The sequence below is a fragment of the Kogia breviceps genome, chromosome 4 (genome assembly GCF_026419965.1).
Source record: "Kogia breviceps isolate mKogBre1 chromosome 4, mKogBre1 haplotype 1, whole genome shotgun sequence".
Taxonomy (NCBI): Eukaryota; Metazoa; Chordata; class Mammalia; order Artiodactyla; family Physeteridae; genus Kogia; species Kogia breviceps.
The window spans coordinates 49,482,913-49,509,628 of record NC_081313.1 but is presented as its reverse complement, the minus strand read 5'-3'; the positions used below and the strand labels follow the sequence as shown (position 1 = coordinate 49,509,628).

At 37.0% G+C, this 26,716-nt stretch overlaps 1 pseudogene; it reads right to left on the bottom strand.

Moving 5' to 3' along the window:
* Positions 1-358: 358 nt before the first annotated feature.
* Positions 359-26,716, bottom strand: part of LOC131755673 (small ribosomal subunit protein eS12-like) — an 85,854-nt pseudogene continuing 59,496 nt past the window's right edge.

Sequence of the window (26,716 nt, the reverse complement as noted above, 5' to 3'; positions counted from 1 at the left end):
TTTCTGCTTCAGTTTTCTCTTCTATCAAATGAGGATAATGTTACCTGCTATAGTTTATGTAAGAGTTGGATGAAATAAAATTAGTCTTTAGCTTTGGCTCTGACACACAGTTATTTCTAAATAAATGGCAGGTGTTATACTGGTGGCAGTGGTACTTCTGCTGCTGATGTGATAATATGAAGCAGATGGCTCATTAAAAGTACTCAATAAATGTAAATTTAACTATGGAGTATGAGTAGGGATATCACTATAAGTAGCTCCCATGTGATTCAGGTTACAATATACATCAGTGGTCATATTATTTAATTTTAATTTTTTTTTCTTTTATGAGGAACAAGAGCCCAGTGTTTTTATTTGATCATTTCTTGCATTTGAAGTACTCCTCGATGACATCCTTGACCTGAGCGTCTTTGCCACAGCCCTTAACCACCACACAACTTCAACCAACCGCTTTATGGGTTTTCCCTCTCTGTCAGTTTTACAGAGTCCTACCCATTCCCCTAGTTTCTTGTTGTCATCAACTTTAATCAGGTTGATTTGGTGCTCAGCACAAAGGACCTCCACCAACTTGACATACATAGGCTCATCACAGTTGGATGCAAGCACACAGAGATGGTCTTGACGCTTGTCTAAGGCTTTGGCAGCTTCGCATATTCCACGTGCTAGGACATCGTGGATGATGTTGGTCTTCAGCACCTCTTGCAGAGCAGGATTAACGACTATTACACTTCCAGCAGCAGTGCCTTCCTCGGCCCTGGTGATGGGTTATGGGTGGAGCCGAATCTTAAGTGCACCCTAGCCTCAGTCTCCACGTAACTCCACGGCATTAGTGGTCATTTTAAATAGGAATAGAAATCACCAAAGGACAGCCTTGGGTAGACAAAAATATATTACCTGCTTTGCCTTGGCTATGAATGAGGAAACCTAATAAGTTGGATATTTTTTAAAATACTAAAATACAATGAAACTTTGGAATTAAAAAAGTAGTTATGGTAGAGCCAATTTCTTCATCTTCAGTGGTGGTTTCCCAGCTGCTCATAGTGAGGGTCTTCAAAGCAGGCCCAAGGAGCCTCTCTTGGCCTCATCCTAAGAAAAACTCTGTATATGAGATGTAAATGATGTTGGGGATATCCTGAGTAGCTGAGAAAATCAGCAGAGATGACAAGACAAAAACAGATGCCTCCCAACTTCGATTCCAGTGGCTTCAGGAACAGGTGGAGACATCTATGAAAGTCAAAAACACTTTCTTTTGCAATAATTTTCCTGTCTTTACTAGAAAAATAGGTGGTTTCTTGTCTAGTATTTTATTTGTTGCCATGTCGGCACACTAGAATAGCTAAACCTTATATTCCTTAAAAACAAGGTCATTTGAGAAAGATTTAGGAAGTAGGCAAAGATTGCCCCTTTCCTTTCTTTCCTGAGGTTCAGGTTGTTGTAACTAGAACTAACCCTCCCTTTTCCTCCAAACCTAAGTCCACTACTAATCAGGAGCAGATTTACTAGCTGTTTCTTCTGAAGACTGCTGTTTCTGCATGTGCCTAATTTTAGATGATTCTCAAACATCCCCTGCCATTGCCTTCCCCACCCAATCATCCTGTGCCTCAGAGAAGATCCAGTAATCTATATGTCCCCAGGAAATAGGAATTTATTGTGTTTCATCCCAGGAATACCTACTATATTTCCTGGAAAAAAGAATAATTGGTCTTAATGATGTCAATTCTGCTTAATCTTTTATTACATTTCATTAGAATTTGGAAGAGGTAGTTTACATCTCTCTTCTACTGCACCCCTCTCTACAACACTTTGAAAGACAGAATTTTAAGCAGGATGGCATCTAGGGAAGAAGGGAAGAAACATACAGTAGAATAAGCCTTTCTCACCACCTCTTTAAGCCCTACAATGGTCACCATGATTTACTCCATCTCTTTATAGGACCTGTGTTGGTTATATGAAAACAAAAACTAAGGACTTCCCTGGTGGTCCAGTGGTTAAGAATCCACCTTTCACATCAGGTCTGTGCCACTGAGGTGGGAGAACCAACTTCAGGACACTGGCCTAGAAGACACCTCCCAGCTCCACGTAATAGCAAATGGCAAAAATCTCCCAGAGATCTCCATCTCAACAACAAGACCCAGCTTCACTAAATGACCAGCAAGCTACAGTGCTGGACATCCTATTCCAAACAACTAGCAAGACAGGAACACAGGCCCAAACATTAGCAGAGAGGCTGCCTAAAATAATAATAAGGCTACAGACACCCCAAAACACACGACCAGACATGGACCTGCCCACCAGAAAGAGAAAATCCAGCCTCACCCACCAGAACACAGGCACTACTCCCCTCAACCAGGAAACCTACTCAACCCACTGAACCAACCTTAGCCACTGGGGACAGACAAGAAAAACAACGGGAACTACGAACCTGCAGCCTGTGAAAAGGAGACGCCAAACACAGTAAGATAAGGAACATGAAAAGACAGAAAAACACACAGCAGATGCAGGAGCAAGGTAAAAACCCACCAGACCTAATAACTGAAGAGGAAACAGGCAGTCTACCTGAAAAAGATTTCAGAATAATGATAGTAAAGATGATGCAAAATATGGGAAATAGATAGACAAAATGTAAGAAACATTTAACAAGGACCTAGAAGAACTAAAGAGGAGGGAAGCAATGATGAACAACACAATAAATGAAATTAAAAACAATCTAGATGGGATCAATAGCAGAATAACTGAGGCACAAAAAAGGATAAGTGACCTGGAAGATAAAATAGTGGAAATAACTACTGCAGAGCAAAATAAAGAATGAAAAGAACTGAGGACAGTCTCACAGCCTTCGGGGACAACATTAAATGAACCAACATTTGAATTATAGGGGTCCCAGAAGAAGAAGAGAAAAAGAAAGGGACTGAGAAAATATTTGAGGAGATTATAGTTGAAAACTTCCCTAATATGGGAAAGGAAATAGTTAATCAAGTCCAGGAAGCACAGAGAGTCACATACAGGATAAACCCAAGAATAAACATGCCGAGACACATAATAATCAAACTGTCAAAAAGTAAATACAAAGAAGAAAACATATAAAAGCAGCACGGGAAAGACAACAAATAACACACAGGGAATCCCCATAAGGTTAACAGCTGATCTTTCAGCTGAAACTCTGCAAACCAGAAGGGAATGACAGGACATATTTAAAGTGATGAAGGAGAAAAACCTACAACAAAGATTACTCTACCCAGCAAGGATCTCATTCAGATTTGATGGAGAAATTAAAACTTTTACAGATAAGCAAAAGCTGAGAGAGTTCAGCACCACCAAACCAGCTTTACAACAAATGCTGAAGGAACATCTCTAGGCAAGAAAATCAAGAGAAGGAAAAGACCTACAAGAACAAAACCCAAAACAATTAAGTAAATGATAATAGGAACATACATATTGATAAGTACCTTAAATGTAAATGAATTAAATGTTCCCACCAAAAGACACAGACTGGTGAAATGGATACAAAAACAAGACCCGTATATATGCTGTCTACAAGAGACCCACTTCAGACCTAGGGACACATACAGACAGAAAGTGAGGGGATGGAAAAAGATATTCCATGCAAATGGCAATCAGAAGAAAGCTGGAATAGCAATTCTCATATCAGACAAAATAGACTTTATAATAAAGATTATTACAAGAGACAAAGAAGGACACTACATAATGATCAAGGGATCGATCCATGAAGATATAACAATTGTAAATATTTATGCACCTAACATAGGAGGACCTCAATACACAAGGCAAATACTAACAGCCATAAAAGGGGCAATCAACAGTAACACAATCACAGTAGGGGATTTTAACACCCCACTTTCACCAATGGACAGATCATCCAAAATGAAAATAAATAAGGAAACACAAGCTTTAAATGATACATTACACAAGATGAACTTAATTGATATTTATAGGACATTCCATCCAAAAACAACAGAATACACATTTTTCTCAAGTGCTCATGGAACTTTCTCCAGGATAGATCATATATTGGGTCACAAATCTAGCCTTGGTAAATTTAAGAAAACTGAAATTGTATCAAGTATCTTTTCCGATCACAATGCTATGAGACTAGATATCAATTACAGGAAAAGATCTGTAAAAAATACAAACACAGGGAGGCTAAACAATACACTACTTAATAACCAAGTGATTATTAAAGAAATCAAAGAGAAAATCAAAAAATACCTACAAACAAATGACAATCGAGACAGGATGACCCAAAACCTATGGGATCCAGCAAAAGCAGTTCTAAGAGGGAATTTTATAGCAATACAGTCCTACCTTAAGAAACTGGAAACATCTCCAATAAACAACCTAACCTTGCACCTAAAGCAATTAGAGAAAGTAGAAGGAAAAAATAAAACCAAATTGAGCAGAAGGAAAGAAATCATAAAGATCAGATCAGAAATAAATGAAAAAGAAATGAAGGAAATGATAGCAGAGATCAATAAAACTAAAAGCTGGTTCTTTGAGAAGATAAAAAAAATTGATAAACCATAAGCCAGACTCATCAAGATAAAAAGGGAGAAGACACAAATTAATAGAATTAGAAATGAAAAAGGAGAAATAATAACTGACACTGCAGAAATACAAAACATTATGAGAGATTACTACAAGCAACTATATGCCACTAAAATGGATAACCTGGAAGAAATGGACAAATTCTTAGAAATGCACAGCCAGCCAAGACTGAACCAAGAAGAAATAGAAAATATGAACAGACCAATCACAAGCACTGAAATTGAACCTATGATTAAAAATCTTGCAAAAAACAAAAGCCCAGGACCAGATGGCTTCACAGGTGAATTCTATCAAACATTTAGAGAAGAGCTAACACCTATCCTTCTCAAACCTTTCCAAAAGATAGCAGAGGGAGGAACACTCCCAAACTGATTCTACGAGGCCACCATCACCCTGATACCAAAACCAGACAAAGACGTCACAAAGAAAGAAAACTACAGACCAATATCACTGATGAACACAGATGAAAAAATCCTCAACAAAATACAAACAACAGAATCCAGCAGCACATTAAAGGATCATATACCATGACCAAGTGGGGTTTATTCCAGGAATGCAAGGATTCTTCAATATATGCAAATCAATCAACGTGATACACCATATCAACAAACTGAAGGAGAAAAACCATATGATCATCTCAATAGATGCAGAGAAAGCTTTTGACAAAATTCAACACCCATTTATGATAAAAGCCCTGCAGAAAGTAGGCATAGAGGGAACTTTCCTCAACATAATAAAGGCCATATATGACAAACCCACAGCCAACATCGTTCTCCATTGTGAAAAGCTGAAACCATTTCCATTAAGATCAGGAACAAGACAAGGTTGCCCACTCTCACCACTCTTATTCAACCTAGTTTTGGAAGTTCTAGCCAGAGCAATCAGAGAAGAAAAAGAAACAAAAGGAATCAAAATCGGAAAACAAGAAGTAAAGGTGTCACTGTCTGCAGATGACATGATACTAATACATAGAGAATCCTAAGGATGCTACCAGAAAACTACTAGAGCTAATCAATGAATTTGGTAAAGTAGCAGGGTACAAAACTAATGCACAGAAATCCTTGGCATTCCTATAAACTAATGATGAAAAATCTCAAAGTGAAAATAAGAAAACACTCCCATTTACCATTGCAACAAAAAGAATAAAATATCTAGGAATAAACCTACCTAAGGAGACAAAAGACCTGTATGCAGAAAATTATAAGACACTGACAAAAGAAATTAAAGATGATACAAATAGGTGGAGAGATATACCATGTTCTTGGATTGGAAGAATCAACATTGTGAAAATGACTCTACTACCCAAAGCAATCTACAGATTCAATGCAATCCCCATCAAACTACCAATGGCATTTTTCACAGAACTAGAACAAAAAAATTCACAATTTGTATGGAAATGCAAAAGACCCCGAATAGCTACAGCAATCCTGAGAACGAAAAATGGAGCTGGAGGAATCAGGCTCCCTGACTTCAGACTATACTACAAAGCTACAGTAATCAAGGCACTATGGTACTGGCACAAAAACAGAAATATAGATCAATGGAACAGGATAGAAAGCCCAGAGATAAACCCATGCACATACGGACACCTTATCTTTGATAAAGGAGGCAAGAATATACAGTGGTGAAAAGACAGCCTCTTCAATTAGTGGTGCTGGGAAAACAGGGCAGCTACATGTAAACGTATGAAATTAGAACACTCCCTAACATCACACACAAAAATAAACTCAAAATGGATTAAAGATCTAAAGGTGAGGCCCACACTATCAAACTCTTAGAGGAAAACATAGGCAGAACATTCTATGACATAAATCACAGAATGATCCTTTTTGACCCACCTCTTAGAGAAATGGAAATAAAAACAAAAATAAACAAATAGGACCTAATGAAACTTAAAAGTTTTTGCACAGCAAAAGAAACCATAAACAAGACCAAAAGACAACCCTCAGAATGGGAGAAAATATTTGCAAATGAAGCAACTGACAAAGGATTAATCTCCAAAATTTACAAGCAGCTCATGCAGCTCAATAACAAAAAAAAAAAAAAACAAACCCAATTCATAAGTTGGCAGAAGATCTAAATAGACATTTCTCCAAAGAAGATATACAGATTGCCAACAAGCACATGAAAGAATGCTCAACATCATTAATCATTAGAGAAATGCAAATCAAAACTACAATGAGATATCATCTCACACTGGTCACAATGGCCATCATCAAAAAGCAGGAAACAATAAATGTTGGAGAAGGTGTGGAGAAAATGGAACCCTCTTGCACTGTTGGTGGGAATGTAAATTGATATAGCCACTATGGAGAACAGTATGGAGGTTCCTTACAAAACTAAAAATAGAACTACCATTATGACCCAGCAATCCCACTACTGGGCATATACCCATATACCCTGAGAAAACCATAATTCAAAAAGAGTCCTGTACCAAAATGTTCATTACAGCTCTATTTACAATAGCCAGGACATGGAAGCAACCTAAGTGTCCATCAACAGATGAATGGATAAAGAAGATGTGGCACATATATACAATGTAATATTACTCAGCCATAAAAAGAAATGAAACTGAGTTATTTGTAATGAGGTGGATAGACCTGGAGTCTGTCATACAGAGTGAAGCAAGTCAAAAGGAGAAAAAAAAATACCTTATGCTAACACATATATATGGAATCTAAGAAAAAAAATGTCATGAAGTGCCTAGGGATAGGATGGGAATAAAACACAGACCTACTAGACCATAGCCCTGAAGATATGGGGAGGGGGAAGGGTAAGCTGTGACGAAGTGAGAGAGTGGCGTGGACATATATACAGTACCAAACATAGGGTGGATAGCTAGTGGGAAGTAGCCGCATGGCACAGGGAGATCAGCTAGGTGGTTTGTGACCACCTAGAGGGGTGGGATAGGGAGAGTGGGAGAGAGGGAGATGCAAGAGGGAAGAGATATGGGAACATATGTGTATGTATAACTGATTCACTTTGTTGTAAAGCAGAAACTAACACAGCATTGTAAAGCAATTATACTCCAATAAAGATGTTAAAATAAATAAATAAATAAATTAATTAATTTTTAAAAAATGGAAAAAAGAAAAAGAATCTTTTCTGAGCACAACACTATGAGAATAGATATCAACTACAAGGGAAAAAATCACAAAAAACACAAACACGTGGAGGCTAAACTATATGCTACAAAACAGACAATGGGTTACTGAAGAAATCAAAAAATACGTGGAGACAAAAGGAAAACACAACAATCCAAAGTCTATAGAACTGGAGGAGACCTTCAAGATGGTGGAGGAGTAAGACATGGAGGTCACCTTCCTCCTAACAAATACATCACAAATACATGTACAGGTGGAACAACTTCTACAGAACACATACTGAATGCTGGCAGAAGACCTCAGACTTCCCAAAAGGCAAGAAACTCCCCCACGTACCTGGGCAGGGCAAAAGAAAAAAGAAAAAACAAAGACAAAAGAAAAGGGATGGGACCTGCACCTCTGGGAGGGACCCACAAAGGAGGAAAATCTTCCACACATTATGAAGCCCCTTCCCTGGCAGAGATGGGGAGTGGGTGCGGGGGTGTGAATCTTCAGAACCACAGAGGAGAGCACAGCAACAGGGGTGTAGAAGCCAAAGTGGTGAGATTCCCACACAGAGGATCAGTGCTGACCAGCACTCACCAGCCTGAGAGGCTTGTCTGCTCACCTGCTGAGGCAGGTGGGGACTGGGAGCTGAGGTTCTGGCTTTGGAGGTCAGATCCCAGGGAGAGGACAGGGGTTGGCTGTGTGAACACAACCTGAAGGGGGCTAGTGCACCACAGCTAGCCAAGAAGGAGACCAGGAAAAAGTCTGGAACTCTCTAAGAGTCAACAGACCATTGTTTCAGGGTATGCTAGGAGAGGGGATTCAGAGCACTGCCTAAACGAGCTCCAGAGACCAGAGATGGGGATGAAACACTAAGGCGGCTGCTGCAGACACCAAGAAGCCTATGTGCAAGCACAGGTCACTATCCACACCTACCCTCCTAGAAGACTGTGCAGCCCATCACTGCCAGGGTCCCATGAAACAGGGACAAGTTCCCCAGGAGAACATATGGCATGCCTCATGCTGTTACAATGTCACATAAGCCTCTGCCACCAGAGGCTCGCCCTGCATTCCATACCTCTCCCTCCCACCAGCCTGAGTAAGCCAGAGCAGCCTAATCAGCTGTCACTTTAACCCTGTCCTGTCTGAGTGAAGAACAGATGCCTTCAGATGACCTACATGCAGAGGCAGGGCCAAATCCAAAGCTGAACCCTGGGAGCTGTGTGAACAAAGAAGAGAAAGCGAAATATCTCCCAGCAGCCTAAGGAGCAGTGGATTAAATCTTCACAATCAACTTGATGTACCCTGCATCTCTGGAATACCTAAATAGAGAACGAATCAACCCAAAATTGAGGTGGTTTACTTTGGGAGCAACTGTAGACTTGGGGTTTGCTTTCTGAATCTAATTTGTTTCTGGTTTTATGTTTATCTTAGTTTAGTATTTAGAGTTTATTATCATTGGTAGATTTGTTTGCTCTCTTCCTTTTTATTTTTTTATATATAGATATATATATATTTTTCCTTTTTCTCTTTTTGTGACTGTGTATATGTATGCTTCTTTGTGTGATTTTGCCTGTATAGTTTTGTTTTTACCATTTGTCCTAACGTTCTGTCTATACTGTTTTGGGGGGTGGGGGTATAGTTTTTAGCACTTGTTATGGTTGGTGGATTTCTTTTTTGGTTTGCTTGCTCTCTTCTTTCTTTTTTCTTTTTAAATAACTTTTTAATATTTTTAAATTTTTAATAACTTTTTTATTTTAACAACTTGTATTTTATTTTTTTCTTTCTCCCATTTCTTCTCAGCCGTATGCCTAACAGGGTCTTGGTGCTCTGGCCGGGTGCCAGGCCTGTGCCTCTGAGGTGGGAGAGCCGAGTTCAGGACATTGGTGCACCAGAGACCTCCTGGCTCCACGTAATATCACATGGTGAAAGCTCTCCCAGAGATCTCCATCTCAATGCTAAGACCCAACTCCACTCAACGATGAGCAAGCTACAGTGCCGGACACCCTATGCCAAACAACTAGCAAGACAGGAACACAACCACACCCATTAGCAGAGAGGCCGGCTAAAATCATAGTAAAGTCACAGGCACACCAAAACACACCACTGAACGTGATTCTGCCCACCAGAAAATCAAGATCCAAACTAATCCACCAGAACACAGGGACCAGTCCCCTCCACAAGGAAGCCTACACAACCCACTGAACCAACCTTAGGTATTGGGGGCAGACATCAAAAACAACAATGGGAACTACGAGCCCATAGCCTGAAAAAGAGGACCTCAAACACAGTAACTTAAGCAAAATGAGAAGACAAAGACACAGGAGATGAAGGAGAAAGGTAAAAACCCATCAGACCAAACAAATGAAGAGGAAATAGGCAGTCTATGTGAAAAAGAATTCATAATAATGATAGTAAAGTTGATCCAAAATCCTGGAAGTAGAATGGAGAAAACACAAGAAGCATTAACAAGGACGTAGAAGAACTAAAGAGCAAACAAACAATGATGAGCAACACAATAAATGGAATTAAAAAATAATCTAGAAGGAATCAATAGCAGAATAACTGAGGAAGAGGAACAGAGAAGTGACCTGGAAGATAAAATAGTGGAAATAACTACCACACAGCAGAATAAAGAATGAAAAGAATTGAGGACAGTCTCAGAGACTTCTGGGACAACACTAAATGCACCAATATTCAAATAATAGTGGTCCCAGATGAAAAAAGAGAAAAAGAAAGGAACTGAGAAAATATTTGAAGAGGTTATAGTTGAAAACTACCCTAATCTGTGAAAGGAAATACTCAATCAAGTCCAGGAAGTACAGAGATAAATCCAAGGAGAAACACGCCAAGAGACATATTTATCAAACTATCAAAAATGAAATACAAAGAAAAAATATTAAAAGCAGCAAGGGAAAAACAACAAATAACATACAAGGGAATCCCCATAAAGTTAACAGCTGATCTTTCAGCAGAAACTCTTCAAGCCAAAAGGGAGTCACAGGAAATATTTAAAGTGATGAATGGGAAGAATCTACAACTAAGATTACTCTACCCAGCAAGGATCTCATTCAGATTTGATGGAGAAATTAAAACCTTTACAGACAAGCAAGAGCTAAGAGAATTCAGCACTACCAAACCACCTTTACAACAAATGCTGAAGGAACATCTCTGGGCAAGAAAATCAAGAGAAGGAAAAGACCTACAAGAACAAACCCAAAACAATTAAGTAAATGGTAATAGGAACATACATATCAATAAGTACCTTAAATATAAATGGATTAAATGTTCCCACCAAAAGACATAGACTGGCTGAATGGAAACAAAACCAAGACCTGTATACATGCTGTCTACAAGAGACACACTTCAGACCTAGGGACACATACAGACAGAAAGGGAGGTGATGGAGAAGAAATCTGGAGTAGCAATTCTCATATCAGACAAAATAGACTTTAAAACAAAGACTATTACAAGAGACAAACAAGGACACTACATAATGATCAAGGGATCAATCCTAGAAGAAGCTATAACAATGGTAAATATTTATACACCCAAAATAAGCGTACATCAATACATAAGGCAAATGCTAAGAGCCATAAAAGGGGCAATCAACAGTAACACAATCATAGTAGGGGATTTTAACACACCACTTTCACCAATGGACAGATCATCCAAAATGAAAATAAATAAGGAAACACAAGCTTTAAATGATACATTAAACAAGATGGACTTAGTTGATATTTATAGGATATACCATCCAAAAACAGCAGAATACACTTTCTTCTGAAGTGCTCATGGAACATTCTCCAGGATAGATCATATCTTGGGTCACAAATCAAGCCTTGGTAAATTTAAGAAAATTAAAATCATATCAAGTATCTTTTCCAACCACAACGCTATAAGACTAGATACCAATTACAGGAAAAAAATCTGTAAAAAATACAAATACATGCAGGCTAAATAATACACTACTAAATAACCAAGAGATCACTGAAGAAATCAAAGAGGTAATCAGAAAATACCTAGAAACAGATGACAATGAAAACATGATGACCCCAAATCTATGGGATGCAGCAAAAGCAGTTCTAAGAGGGAAGTTTATAGCAATACAATCCTACCTCATGAAACAAGAAACATCTCAAATAAACAACCTAAACATACACCTAAAGCAATTAGAGAAAGAAGATCAAGAAACAAACCCAAAGTCAGCAGAAGGAAAGTAATCATGAAGATCAGATCAGAAATAAATGAAAAAGAAATGAAGGAAACAATAGCAAAGATCAATAAAACTAAAAGCTGGTTTTTTGAGAAGATAAACAAAATTGATAAACAATTAGCCAGACTCATCAAGATAAAAAGGGAGAAGACTCAAATCAATAGAATTAGAAATAAACAATAAGTAACAACTGACACTGCAGAAATACAAAGGATCATGAGAGGTTACTACAAGCAACTATATGCCAATAAAATGGACAATCTGGAAGAAATGGACAAATTCTTAGAAAGGTATAACCTTCCAAGACTGAACCAGGAAGAAATAGAAAATATGAACAGACCAATCACACGTAATGAAATTGAAACTGATTAAAAATCTTCCAACAAACAGAAGTCCAGGACCAGATGGCTTCACAGGTGAATTCTATCAAACATTTAGAGAAGAGCTAACACCCATCATTCTCAAATTCTTCCAAAAAGTTGTGGAGGAATGAACATTCCCAAACTCATTCTATGAGGCCACCATCAACCTGATACCAAAACCAGGCAAAGATACTACAAAAAAAGAAAACTACAGACCAATATCACTGATGAATATAGATGCAAAAATCCTCAACAAAATACTAGCAAACAGAATCCAACAACACATTAAAAGGATCATACACCATGATCAAGTGGGATTTATCCCAAGGATGCAAGGATTCTTCAATATATGCAAATCAATCAATGTGATACACCATATTAACAAACTGAAGAATAAAAACCATATGATCATCTCAATAGATGAAGAAAAAACTTTTGACAAAATTCAACACCCATTTATGATAAAAACACTCCAGAATGTGGGCACAGAGGGAACCTACCTCAACATAATAAAGGCCATATATGACAAACCCACAGCAAATATTATTCTCAATGGTTAAAAACTGAAAGCATTTCCTCTAAGATCAGGAACAAGACAAAGATGTGCACTCTGGCCACTATTATTCAACATAGTTTTGGAAGTCCTAGCCATGGCAAACAGAGAAGAAAAAGAAATAAAAGGAATACAAAACAACAACAACTACCAAAAAACAAACAACCCAATCCAAAAATGGGCTGAAGACCTAAATAGACATTTCTCCAAAGAGGATATACTGATTGCCAACAAACACATGAAAGGATGCTCAACATCACTAATTATTAGAGAAATGCAAGTCAAACTACAATGAGGTATCATGTGACACCAGTCAGAATGGCCATCATGAAAAAGTCTACAAAGAATAAATGCTGGAGAGGGTGTGGAGAAAAGGGAACCCTCTTGCACTGTTGGTGGGAATGTAAATTGATACAGCCACTATGGAGAACAGTATGGAGGTCCCTTAAACAACTACAAATAGAACTACCATATGACCCATCAATCCCACTATTGGGCATATACCCTGAGAAAACCATAATTCAAAAAGAGTCATTTACCACAATGTCCATTGCAGCTCTATTTACAATAGCCAGGACATGGAAGCAATGTAAGTGTCCATCAACAGATGAATGGATGAAGAAGATGTGGTGTATATATACAATGGATATATATACTCATATATATATATATATATATATATATATGAGTATATATATACTCAGCCTTAAAAAGAAATGAAATTGAGTTATTTGTAGTGAAGTGGATGGACCTAGAGTCCATCATACAGAGTGAAGTAAGTCAGAAAGAGAAAAACAAATATCATACGCTAACACATATATACGGAATCTAAAAAAACAAAAAGGTTCTGATGAACATTGGGGCAGGGCAGGAATAAAGATGCAGATGTAGAGCATGGACTTGAGGACATGGGGAGGGGCAAGGGTAAGCTGGGACAAAGTAAGAGAGTGGCATGGATATATATACACTACCAAATGTAAAATAGATAGCTAGTGGGAAGCAGCCACATTGCACAGGGAGATCAGCTCGGTGCTTTGTGTCCAACTAAAATGGTGGTATAGGGAGGGTGGGAGGGAGATGCAAGAGGGAGGAGATATGGGGATATATGTATATGTATACCTGATTCACTTTGTTATAAAGCATAAACTAACATACCATTGTAAAGCAATTATACTCCAATAAAGATGTTTAAAAAAAAACTACATCTATGGGACACAGCAAAATTAGTTTTAATAGGGAAGTTTAAAGCAATACAAGCATACCTGAGTAAAAAAGAAAAATCTTAAATAAACAAACTAACCTTACACCTAAAGGAATTAGAAAGTGAAAAACAAGCAAAACCCAACATTAGAAGGAAAGAAATACTAAAGAGCAGATCAGAAATAAATGAAATAGAGACTGAAAAGAATAGAAATAATCAATGAAACTAAAAGCTGGTTCTTTGAAAAGATAAAGTCAATAAACCTTTAGCCAGACTCATCGAGAGAGTGTTCTTATGAATAAAATCAGAAATGAAAAAGTACCAGCACAGATACTCAAAGGGTCAGAAAACATCACTATGAATAATTATACACTAATAAAATGAACAACCTAGAAGAAGTGGAAACATTCCTAGAAATGAACAATCTCCCAAGAGTGAATCAGTAATGAATAGAAAATATGGAGAGACAAATTACCAGTAATGAAATTAAATCAATAATTTTAAAACTCCCAAGAAGTGAAAGTCCAGGACTATATGACTTCACAGATGAATTCTACCAAATATTTAAAGAGTTAAAACTTATCCTTCTCAAACTATCCCAAAAAATTTCAGAGGAAGGAATACTTCTTTTTTTTTTTTTTTTTTTTTTTTGGTACGTGGGTCTCTCACTGTTGTGGCCTCTCCCGTTGTGGAGCACAGTCTGCGGACACGCAGGCTCAGCGGTCATGGCTTAAGGGCCCAGCCGCTCTGTGGCATGTGGGATCTTCCTGGACCGGAGCACGAACCCATATCCCCTGCATCGGCAGGCAGACTCTCAACCACTGTGCCACCAGGGAAGTCTGGAAGGAATACTTCTGAACTCATTCTATGACGCCAGTATCATCTTGATACTAAAATCAGACAAAAACATCACACACAAAAAAGAAAATTTCAGGCCAATATCACTGATGAACATAGACGCAAAAATCCTAAACAACATATTAGCAAATCAAATCCAACAATACATTAAAAGGATCATACACCATGATCAAGTGGAATTTATCCCAGGGATGCAAGGATTTTTCAATATTCACAAATCAATCAATGTGATACACCATATTAACAAACTGAAGAATAAAAACCATACAATCATTGCAATAGAGGCAGAAAAAGATTTTGACAAAATTCGACATCCATTCATGATAAAAATTCTCAACAAATTGGGTACAGAGGGAATGTACCTAACATAATAAAGGTCATGTAAGACAAGCCCACAGCTAACATCATACTCAATGGTAAAAAGCTGAAATTATTTCCTCTAAGATCAGGAACAAGACAAGGATGCCCACTCCCACCACTTTTATCCAACATAGTATTGGAAATCCTAGATGCAGAAATCACACAAGAAAAAGAAATAAAAATCATCCAAATTAGAAAGGAAGAAGTAAAACTGTCATTTTTTGCAGATGACATGATACTGTACATAGAAAATCCTAAAGACACTACCAAAAATCTACTAGAACTCATCAGTGAATTTTGTAAAGTTGCAGGATACAAAGTTAATATATAGAAATTCGTTGTGTTTCTATACACTAAGAAAAAACAATCAGAAAGAGAAATTAAGAAAACAATCACATTTATAATTGCAGCAAAAAGAATAAAATACTTAGAAACAAATCTAACTAAGGAGGGCAAAGACCTATACTCAGAAACCTCTATGAAAAAAATAAATTGAAGATGGAGTAAACAAATGAAAAGATATACCATGCTTTTAGGTTGGAAGAATTAATATTGTTAAAATTACCATATTACCCAAGGCAATCTACAGACACAATTCAACTCCTCTCAAAATAACAATGGCATTTTTCACAGAACTAGAACAAATAATTCTAAAGTTGTCATGGAAACACAAAAGACCCTGAATAGCCAAAGCAATCTTGAGAAAGAAAAACAAAACTGGAAGAATCAGGCTCCCTGACTTCAGACTATACTACAAAGCTACATTAATCAGAACCAGTACAAAAACATGTACATAGATCAATGGAACAGAATAGAAAACCCTGAAATAAAGTCGTACTTATATGGGCAATTAATTTACAACAAAGGAGGCAAGAATATACAATGGGGAAAAGACAGCCTCTCCAATAAGTGATATTGAGAAAATTGGACAGCTACATGCAAAGAATCAAACTGGACTACTCTCTCATACCATGCACAAAAATAAATTCAAAAAGGATTAAACCCTTAAATATAAGACCTGAAACCATAAAAGTTTTAAAAGAAAACAGGCAGTACACTCTTTGACATTGTTCTTAGTAATATTTGTTTGGATATGTCTCCTCAGGCAAGGGAAACAAAAGCAAAAATAAACAAATGGAACTAAATCAAGTTAAAAATCTTTCACACAGTGAAGGAAACTATCAACAAAATGAAAAGACCACCTACTGAATAGAGAAGATATTTGCAAATAATATACCCAATAAGGGGTTAATATTCAAAATATACAAAGAATGTATACAATTCAACACCAAACAAAGAAACAACACGATTAAAAAATGGTCAGAGGACCATAACAGATGTTTTTCCAAAAAGACATACAGATGGCCAACAGGCACATGAAAAGATGCTCAGCATCACTAATCATCAGAAAAATGCAAATCAAAACCACAGTGAGATATCACCTCATACCTACCAGAGTGGCCATTAACAAAGAGACAACAAATTACAGGTGTTGGCAAAGATGTGGAGAAAAGGGAACACTCATGCACTATTGGTGGGAATGTAAATTGGTGCAGCCACTATGGAAAACAGTACAGAGGTTCCTCAAAAAATTAAAAATAGATCTACCATACAACCCAGCAATTAAATATTATATATATATATAATATTATTATATGTATTCTATATATACAGAGAGAATATTAATATTACTTGGCCATAAAAAAGAGAATTATTACCATTTGCAAAAACATGGATGGACCTAGAGGGTACTGTGCTGAGTGAAATAAGTAAGACAAAGACAAATATTATATGATTTCACTTATATGTGGAATCTAAAAAAAAAACCAAATGGACAAATATAACAAAATAGAATCATAGATACAGAGAGCAAACGATGGTTGTCAGAGGGGAGAGGGTGAGGAGAGGAGAGAAATATCTAAGGGAGATTAAGAGGTACAAACTTTTGATTACAAGATAAATTTGTCAAGGTACTATGTAGGGAATATAGTCAATAATAATATATTTGTATGGTGACAGACGGTAACTAGACTTATCACGGTGATTAGTTTGAAATGTACAGAAATATTGAATCACTATGTTGTGTGCCAGGAGCCAACATAGCATTGTAGGTCAGTTATACTTCAAAAACAAACAAATAAACAAAGAACTCATAGAAAAGGAGATCAGATCTGTGGTTACCAGAGGCAGAGGGTGGGGGTAGGGGAAATTGGATGAAGGTGGTCAAAAGAAAAAAACTTCCAGTTATAAGATAAATAAGTACTAGGGATCTAATGTACAACATGATAAAGTTAATTGATTATATTTCAATTACATATGAAATTTGCTAAGAGAGTAAATCCTAAAAGTTCTCATTACAAGGAAAATAACTTTTCTATTTTTTTAAATTTGATATCTGTATGAATGATGGTCACTAAAGTTATTGTAGTAATAGCTTCAGGATGGTGTAAGTCAAATCATTTTGCTGTACACCCTAAACTTATACAGTGCTGTATATCAATTATATCTCAATATCTCAACAAAACAGGAACTAAAAAAAACTTCTACTCTGTGAAAGGCACTGTTAAAAGAATTAAAAGACAAGTACCAGACTGGGAGAAAATATTGCAAGACATATATGTGATAAAGGATCCTAAAATATGAAAAGAACTCTTAAAATTCAACCATATGGAAATAAACAACGCAATCTAAGAAATGGACAAAAGATATGAACAGACATCTCACCAAAGAATATGTACCAAAGGCAAACAAGCATATGAAAAGATGTTCAATATCATAAGTCATTAGGGAAATGCAAATTAAAACCACAACATGAATGCCAATCCACGTTTGGATTTGGTTAAAATCCAAAACACTGACAAAATCAAATTCTGGTGAGGCTGTGGAGCACCAGGAACTCTCATTTATTGCTTGTGAATATAAAATGATACAGCCACTTTGGAAGACAGTTGAGCAGTTTTTTACAAAACTAAACATACTCTTACTATATGATATTGCAATCACTCTCCTTGGTATTTACTCAAATGAGTTGAAAACATATCTACACAAAAACTACACCCAGAAGTTTACAACAACTCTATTTATAACAGCCAAAACTTGGAAGAAAGCAAGATGTCCTGTGGATAAATAAACTGGATACATTAACACAATGGAATATTATTCAGCAATAAAAAGAAATGAGCTATCTATTCACAAAAGGGCATTAATTAGATCATTAAATGCATATCACTAAGTGAAAGATGACAATCTTTAGAGGTTACATACTGAATTATTCCAACTTTATGACATATTGGAAAATGCAGACCTATGGAGACAGTTTAAAGATCAGTGGTGCCCAGGGGCTTGGAGGAAGGGCAGGAAGGATGAATAGGTGGCACACAGGAGATTTTCAGGGCAGTGAAATTATTCTGTATGATACTATAATGTTGGATACACTACATTATGCATTTGTCAAAATCTGTCTAGCTGTATAATACAAAGCGGGAACCCTATTGTAAACTATGGACTTTAGTTTACAAACTATTAACATAGTTTAATACTATGTTATTAAACTATGTTAATAACAATGTATATATCAATAATAGTCATCAATTGTAACAAATGTACCACACTAATGCAGGATGTTAATAATAGGAGAAACTGAGGAAGGAGAGAGTATGTGGTAACTCTCTGTAATTTCAGATCAATTTTTCTGTAAGTCTAAAATATAAAGTCTATTAATTATAAAAGAAGTGAAGAATCTGACTTGACTTCTTGCCCAAAGAAAAGGCATTCTATCCCTGCAAGGAAACAAGCTACATGAGTCAAAAGGTCAACAAGTAAGACAAAGCTCTTCTCAGGAAGCAGATTTAGACTTGCTAATATGGTCAAAACTACATAATCTAAACCTCTAAATTATAGTTTAAAAAGCCAATAGGACTCTGAGAATAGATGACTTACCCTTGGTTCTCCTATGTGTTCAGCATGTCAACAAACTACTTTATCCTAAAGTCTTTGCCTTATATCTACCCTCAAGAACTGGGTAAGGGTGTGTGTTGAAGGAAAGGTAGACCTTGTAAACCATCAGAGATGAAGCAACCCTGGGCACATGGCATGCTGGAATATCCTGTCAGGGAGATAGGAAAAAGCAGAGACCGGTGTAAGATTGAGGCTAAGGATGAAATCACTGGGCAGAGGTACCCTAGTACAAATTATAAAGTCCCAGATAGTACAAGAAAAGACTAAGCTGGATATTAATACACAAATGGTAGAATAACATTTTGGGCATCAAATGGGGACATAGACTTCTCAATAACAGAAGTGGTCAAGTCAGGTGGGGGCCAGAAACCCAGCTCAATTCAGGGAGAGGCTTACTGTGAGAGGAAAGGAGTTGGGGCTCTATTCCTACATACTGGAGTTCTAAGGACAGGCTCAAGACCCATCAGGACCCAGACTAGAAACTAGTTGCCATGGCTTTGGCAGTGTGTCCATCACATGAGTGGAAATGGAGATTGTAGATTCAAGCTCATCAGTTGCTAGGCTTCCCTCCCTCCCTCCAGTTTCACTAGGTATTTTTTGGATATTCCAGACCACAGTCTGGTGGGGAAAAAAGTCCATGATACTCTATAATATTTTGTTCTCAACGGTTTTGAAATTAAGTGGAACTGAGCCTGAAAGTAACAGACCTCTAGTATATCCTGCAGGATGAGCAGAGGTAGTCATCTTCTGAAATACCTGAAAGGAAGAGTAAGTTCTGAAGTGTTGAAGCATTTGCTAGAGAGTACATAACTGTGCGGGACTTCTGCATGGGCAAAAGGTCAGCCCAAGAGCACTGGGTAAGATGGCTCTGCAAAGACTGGAAGGCTGGAAAAAAGAAAGTTATACACCAAGAGACTTCTCTTTAATGTCATCTTTCCCAACATACACTTTCAATTGTTTGCAGACATCCTGACTCTTTTCCTAATGGAACCTGGGATCCCAAGATATTGGGATCCTGGGATCTCGATATCCATTGTGCTTCTGAATCTCAATTATTCCAACTTCCCTTCTCAACTATCAAAGCCAGTTCAGAAGGGAGAGTTCAAGGTACATGCTAAACAGGGGCTAAAAGGAGTGTGTGCATGTGTGTATCTGACAAAACATGCATCTCTGAGTATGATCATGTTTTTAAATCATGAATGACTAGAATAGAAAACATAAAACATAGCCATTATGTCTTGACAGGTCATTTCCAGGTCACAAGAAGCATCAAAACTAGCAGTTTCAGGTACCAGTCAAGGAGCTTCCCTCCAGAGATGACACATATCAATCAGATTGATGAGTTTTCACAATCATGATATTTTACAGGACCAAAAGCTTGCTAAATTATAGATATATTTCTTCATTCAATTCTATATAAATATTCCCCAAACCAGTGTTAGTGCCTTTCCATGGAGAACAATCAATATGTGCTTACTTGATTGAACCAAAATGAATTATTTAATTGAATTGGCTCATACAAAGTAAATGCTCAATTAATTTATTTTTATATTGATTTAAGGACATCTTCATCTTCAGAACTGACTGTTAGCAATTAAACCAGTCTCTGCACAGCCTTTAATGGGATTACTCCTCCACAAGTTTGACAGTTGTGCCTGTACTAATCAGGAACAAAGACTTGATATTCAGGTGATTGAATAAGTGATCAATTATCCAGGTAATAAGTGATAAATTAGGTCAAAAGAGAGGTGATAGAATCTTTGTATCTTTCCATTCATTTGTCAACAAATATTTTTTAGCACCTACAATGTGGCTTATAATTTCATTTCTCCATTGTTAACACAGTTCCTATCAAATTTTTTGTGTGTGTGTGTGGTACGCGGGCCTCTCACTGTTGTGGCCTCTCCCGTTGGAGAGCACAGGCTCCAGACATGCAGGCTCAGCGGCCATGGCTCACGGGCCCAACTGCTCCGCGGCATGTGGGATCTTCCCAGACCGGGGCACGAACCCGTGTCCCCTGCATCAGCAGGCGGATTCTCAACCACTGCGCCACCAGGGAAGCCCCCCTATCAAATTTTTGATATTTTATAAATTGTTACCAAATGAAGTTATACAAACATTTATAATTGACTTAGGTCAAAATCATTTTAGTGATTCTCTTATAAGGTTAGGAAAGCATTTAAACAAAGAAAGGGCACTTCAGAACATTATAGACTAATTCATTGGCAGATTTTGTTAATGCTATTGCCTACAGCTGTTCCAGTGGAGTAATTTTTGGTAATTGTGCTTGCATACAACAAAGTAAAAAATTATTGAAATGTAGAAATCCATTAAAGTTTCAGAAAAGCACTAGAAGCCCTTTATATTTTATAGACCATGTAATGCAAAATTTGATTATTTTAGCACTAAATTATTCATGTTCTATATAACTCTTCACTGAAATACCAAAAAAAATCTCACCTTGGATAAATTTTAATGAGCATTTTCTAATTTAAAAAAATTAAAATATTATCAAAGGCACCAGGTGTATGCTGTGCTAATAAGATGTCTCCACATACAAGGATACCTCAGTTAATGAAACTCTGGACAGAAAGGTTATTTTTAATGGTAAAGAAAATTGACTTTAAGTCAAATAAACAACAGTCCTTTCAAATCATGAAAAAGCACTTTGGCATAGTTCATGTGTCTCAGGCCCAGAGATGTTCATAAGATGCATCTATCTATAGTTGTACCTGACATAATTACACACACACACCCCAACACACACAGTGTCACAGGTATGACAAGCAGAGAAAAACTGGAAAGTTTCCAGGGTTCTCACCTTTTCTTTCCCAAAGGAGGTACCCCTCCCCATCACCTTGCATGAATTCTATAGCTCCTTAAATGCCTACTAGTTAGGTATAACCATATTACTGAGTTCTAGACACTGGAATAAATACCAATGGAAATATTTACCACTTCAAGACCTGGCCCCTAAAAACATCCACATATGTTCCTCACTGCCTTTTTCCCCTTTATGGCTAATTTGAAATAGAGATGACCCTCCCACCCCTGCATAGACCGTGGAAGGTACATAATAAAGATGGCAAAGCCTCCATCAACCAGGTCCTTGGATAGCTACATGCAAGAAGGCCACCATGGCAATCTAGGCAAATACCCAATGCTCTTAGCAAGAAATAAATCTCTTTTGGTTTGACACTGTACACATTGGGATCTATCTGTTATAACAGTTAGCCTCAGCTACCAACATGTACAGATCTAAATCTAGTCATGCCTCTAGATTTTTTCATAATGGCTATTCTGACCGGCATGAGGTGGAGGTCTTCTGCCCATTTTTTAATTGGATTGTTTGTTTTTTTGATATTGAGCTCCAAGAGCTGTTTGTATATTTTAGAGATTAATCCTTTGTTATTTCATTTGCAAGTATTTTCTCCCATTCTGAGGATTGTCTTTTTGTCTTGTTTATGGTTTCCATTGCTGTGCAAAAGCTTTTAAGTTAAGTAAGTCCCATTTGTTTATTTTTGTTTTTATTTCCATTACTCTAGGAGGTGGGTTTAAAAAGATCTTGCTGTGGTTTATGTAAAAGAGTGCTTTTCCTCTGTTTTCCTCTAAGAGTTTTATAGTGTCTGGTCTTACATTTAGGTCTTTAAGCCATTTGGAATTTAAAGGTGTGGTGAAAAGGGAATCCTCCTGCACTATTGGTGGGAATGTAAATTGATACAACCACTATGGACAACAGTATGGCGGTTCCTTAAAAAACTAAAAATAGAACTACCATATGACCCAGAAATCCCACTACTGGGCATATACCCTGTGAAAACCATAATTCAAAAAGACATGCACCATAATGTTCATTGCAGCTCTATTTACAATAGCCAGGATATGGAACCAACCTAAATGTCTGTCGACAGATGAATGGATAAAGAAGATGTGGCACATATATACAATGGAATATTACTCACCCATAAAAAGAAATGAAATTGAGGTATTTGTAGTGAGATGGATAGACGTAGAGTCTGTCATACAGAGTGAAGTAAGTCAGAAAAAGAAGAACAAATACCGTATGCTAACACATATATATGGAATCTAAAGGGAGGGATGGTTCTGATGAACCTAGTGGCAGGACAGGAATAAAGATGTAGATGTGGAGAATGGACTTGAGGACACAGTGTGGGAGGGGGAAGCTGGGGCGAAGTGAGAGTAGCATCGACATATATACACTACCTAATGTAAAACAGTTAGCTAGTGGGAAGCAGCAGCATAGCACAGGGAGATCAGCTCGGTGCTTTGTGATGACCTAGAGGGGTGGGATAGGGACGGTGGGAGGGGGGCTCAAGAGGGAGGGGATATGGGGACATATGTATGCATATGGCTGATTCACTTTGGTGTACAACAGAAACTAACACAGTATTGTGAAGCAATTATATTCCAATAAAGATCTATTAAAAATAATAATAAAATAAATCAATCTAGTCATGCCCACTTGTGTTTAGTGTTCTCTGGGTCTGCTTCCTTAGAGGGAATATTCAAAGAGCTAAAACAGCTTTAGCTACTTGAGATGCTTTTCCCCTGAGCTCTGCAAGTGGATGAACTTATGCCAGATTTAACCTGGATTTTCCCATTGTCAAGTCTAAATACTCCATCCAGACCTCCTCTCCTACATCTTCCCCATTTTCCCTGTCTAACCACAGAGCAATCTTCTTTATTCCCATTTCCAATTTAAGCCCATCTTTTTTTCTGCCCTAGGACTTATAGGTTCACTTTATACTTTTGACAATTTGGCCATAATTCTCATTATTACCAGCAATGTTTTATTTGCCTCATACAACCTGAACAACTGGTGATGTTATATAAAATACTTTTCACCACTTTTGAGCTTGTCTGAAGGAAAATAAGACACTCCTTCTATCTCAGAGTGTGTCCCTGAGTTACACAGTAAGGTAAGTAAAGAAATAAAGTACAGTGTGCAGCTCTACTGAGAGAAGAGAGTAAGGAGTGGTAGGGGTTAGACAGGGAATCCAGTTGGTTCACTAGCATGACCACTTATCAGCATTCCCTGGTTAGTGATACTTTCATGGCTCTTCTGCTCCTGTACATTCTTAAAGATGATAAGCTAACTGAACTAAGCTTTATCAAATAAAAATGTATAGAATATATATTATATGCTGAAAATTATATTAAGGGTCAAAGAGAATACCAAGAAGTAGAGGCAGCGTCCTTTTCCACTAAAGGCATATGGCCTAATTAGAGACACAAGATATACACATTTATGTTACAAGACAGTGAGTGTATGATTAAGTGCCAAAATATATCACGCAGATAATACAGGCCTGAGGTGGGTCAAACATGGAGGAGATTGGTGTGAAGTGTATCTGTCAAGAGACATTTCAGGAAGTTATAGGAAAGGGATGAAACTTGAACCAGATCTGATTTCTCTTTTCCTGTACCCTAAGTGGCTTATTTTTGCCTCTACTCTATTCAACAGCATGCATAATTTGATCAGGTTCCAGGAACTAGAAAGCCTCCCCTCTGTTGACAGATATAGTTTACCTAAAAATGAGAATGTCAGAGATTCAGAGGGTATGAGCTCTAGCTGGCTCTTGTCTTCATTATGAGTTCTCCTCTGGGCAAAAGCTAGAAAAGAGCACAGCACTTACATATCTGAAACATAATGAAATGACATGTTTTTAAAAGGTCAGGATGCCAGAATGCAACATAACTATTGTATTAAACTCATATTTTTAAAAATCAGCAACCTTAAAGTCTTTGCAGAAAATTACAATTAAATATTAGATAGAATGACATTAAAAACCCTTGAAAAATGTTATGAAAAATGGCATTCTAACAAAATCCAACCCCACCAGAGGTCTAAGGTAAAATTTCTTTCTCTAGCGTCTTCCATTCTCAAAGAATTCCCTTTTGGGTTATAAAGTCTGACTTAGCACAATATTTTAGATCAATAACAGCTCAAAGAGTCAAATATAAGGAACCAGGTGGAACTGTAGGCATTACAATCTTTAGCTTACAACTACCCATCTATTTGGACTCTACCAAAGTACTTGACTTTGAAAGTATTTCATTTGGTTGGCTGCTCTTAACTCTGAAGTCTTTCTAGTGGAGCCTGACTCCCCTGTAGGACTTTTTGAGAGGCAAAAAGTGACATTTAGAATGCCATCAACACACTCAGTTTGTGAAATATTAGTTGTCAAACCCAAAGCTTGGAGGTTGACCTCTTCAGTGGTTTACCAAAAAAATAGATTATAAAAAAAAAAAAAATCAAAGACAATGTATATTTTTTAAACTTTCAGATTTTAAGTCACACATTCATCATATTTTAGTTATTATTATTGGTGTTATGTTGTTAATATACTGAAGATTATTTAGTTCTTCATTTAAAATTAAATTACACAAAACTATGCCCCATCTCTACTAATATCCTGAAATATCTCACCCCTCTGCTCCTTCTTGCTGGCACACACATCCCAATAAACTCCTACTTCTAATTCAAGAGTCAGCTAAAAGCATCACCTCCTTTGGGGAGGCTTTCCTAGTCCCTCAGTCAAAATGAGACAGTCTAATATTTGTAGTCACCTGATATTTTGCATATTCCTTCATTTTAAAAATCATAATATTTCATTATATTCATGCATCTTTCTACTAGGATTCCTTGAAGGGAAGGATTGTTTTTTATTCATCTTTGCTTCCTGGTATCTGGTAAATGGTTAGCATTGAGCAGGAATTTAATAAACATTTTTAAAGAAATATATAAATGAAGGGAACTAAATTCTAAAGGAGATCTGTTTTTTAAAACATGTACTACATTATACAAAAGAACAAGAAGGTAGTAGACCACTACAAAGTGCAGAATTTATGCAAGTTGTTATAATAAAAATTAGTATTAAGTACATTATTTATAACAGAATCTACAATATAAACCCACAACCAACTTGGTTAATTTAAATCATATAATTAAATGAAAGGATAAATGAGTATTTAATAAACAAATAAGAAAAGTGGTTGGTGAGTGATGTGAACAGAAGGCTTGTACACTGCTACGATAAAAGAGAATATGTATTTACATTATCAAACACTTTTCTGGAAAAATGTAATGAAAATGTTTCCCCTATGAATATAAGTAACTGATCATTAAACTATAACACTCTGAGCTCTGATACATGTTCCTTTTTAGCACTGATCTAAATCTATGCCCGATTTGATTCTGACAACTATGCAGTAAGGTAAAGACCAAGACCTGAAAGTGTAAAAGTGCTTATTGAATTCTTTCTCATTCCTGAGAATGATGAAGGTGACAAAAGCAAACTGCATTGCAAAATGTACTTCCCAGCATTTTCTAAATCTTAAAATCTTATTTCTAAATTAGATAGGTAGGTGCATAAGTTGTGTAGCCTTGCCACTAGTTTGTCATCTAGAAGAAATAAAATGCTGCTACTGTCACTATTTCTTCCTGGTGCTCTCTTGTTCTGTTCTCATAATACATTTTCTCAGGGGCAATGCATTCTTTCACAGTAGACCATGGGCTAGAAGTATCAAAGTGTC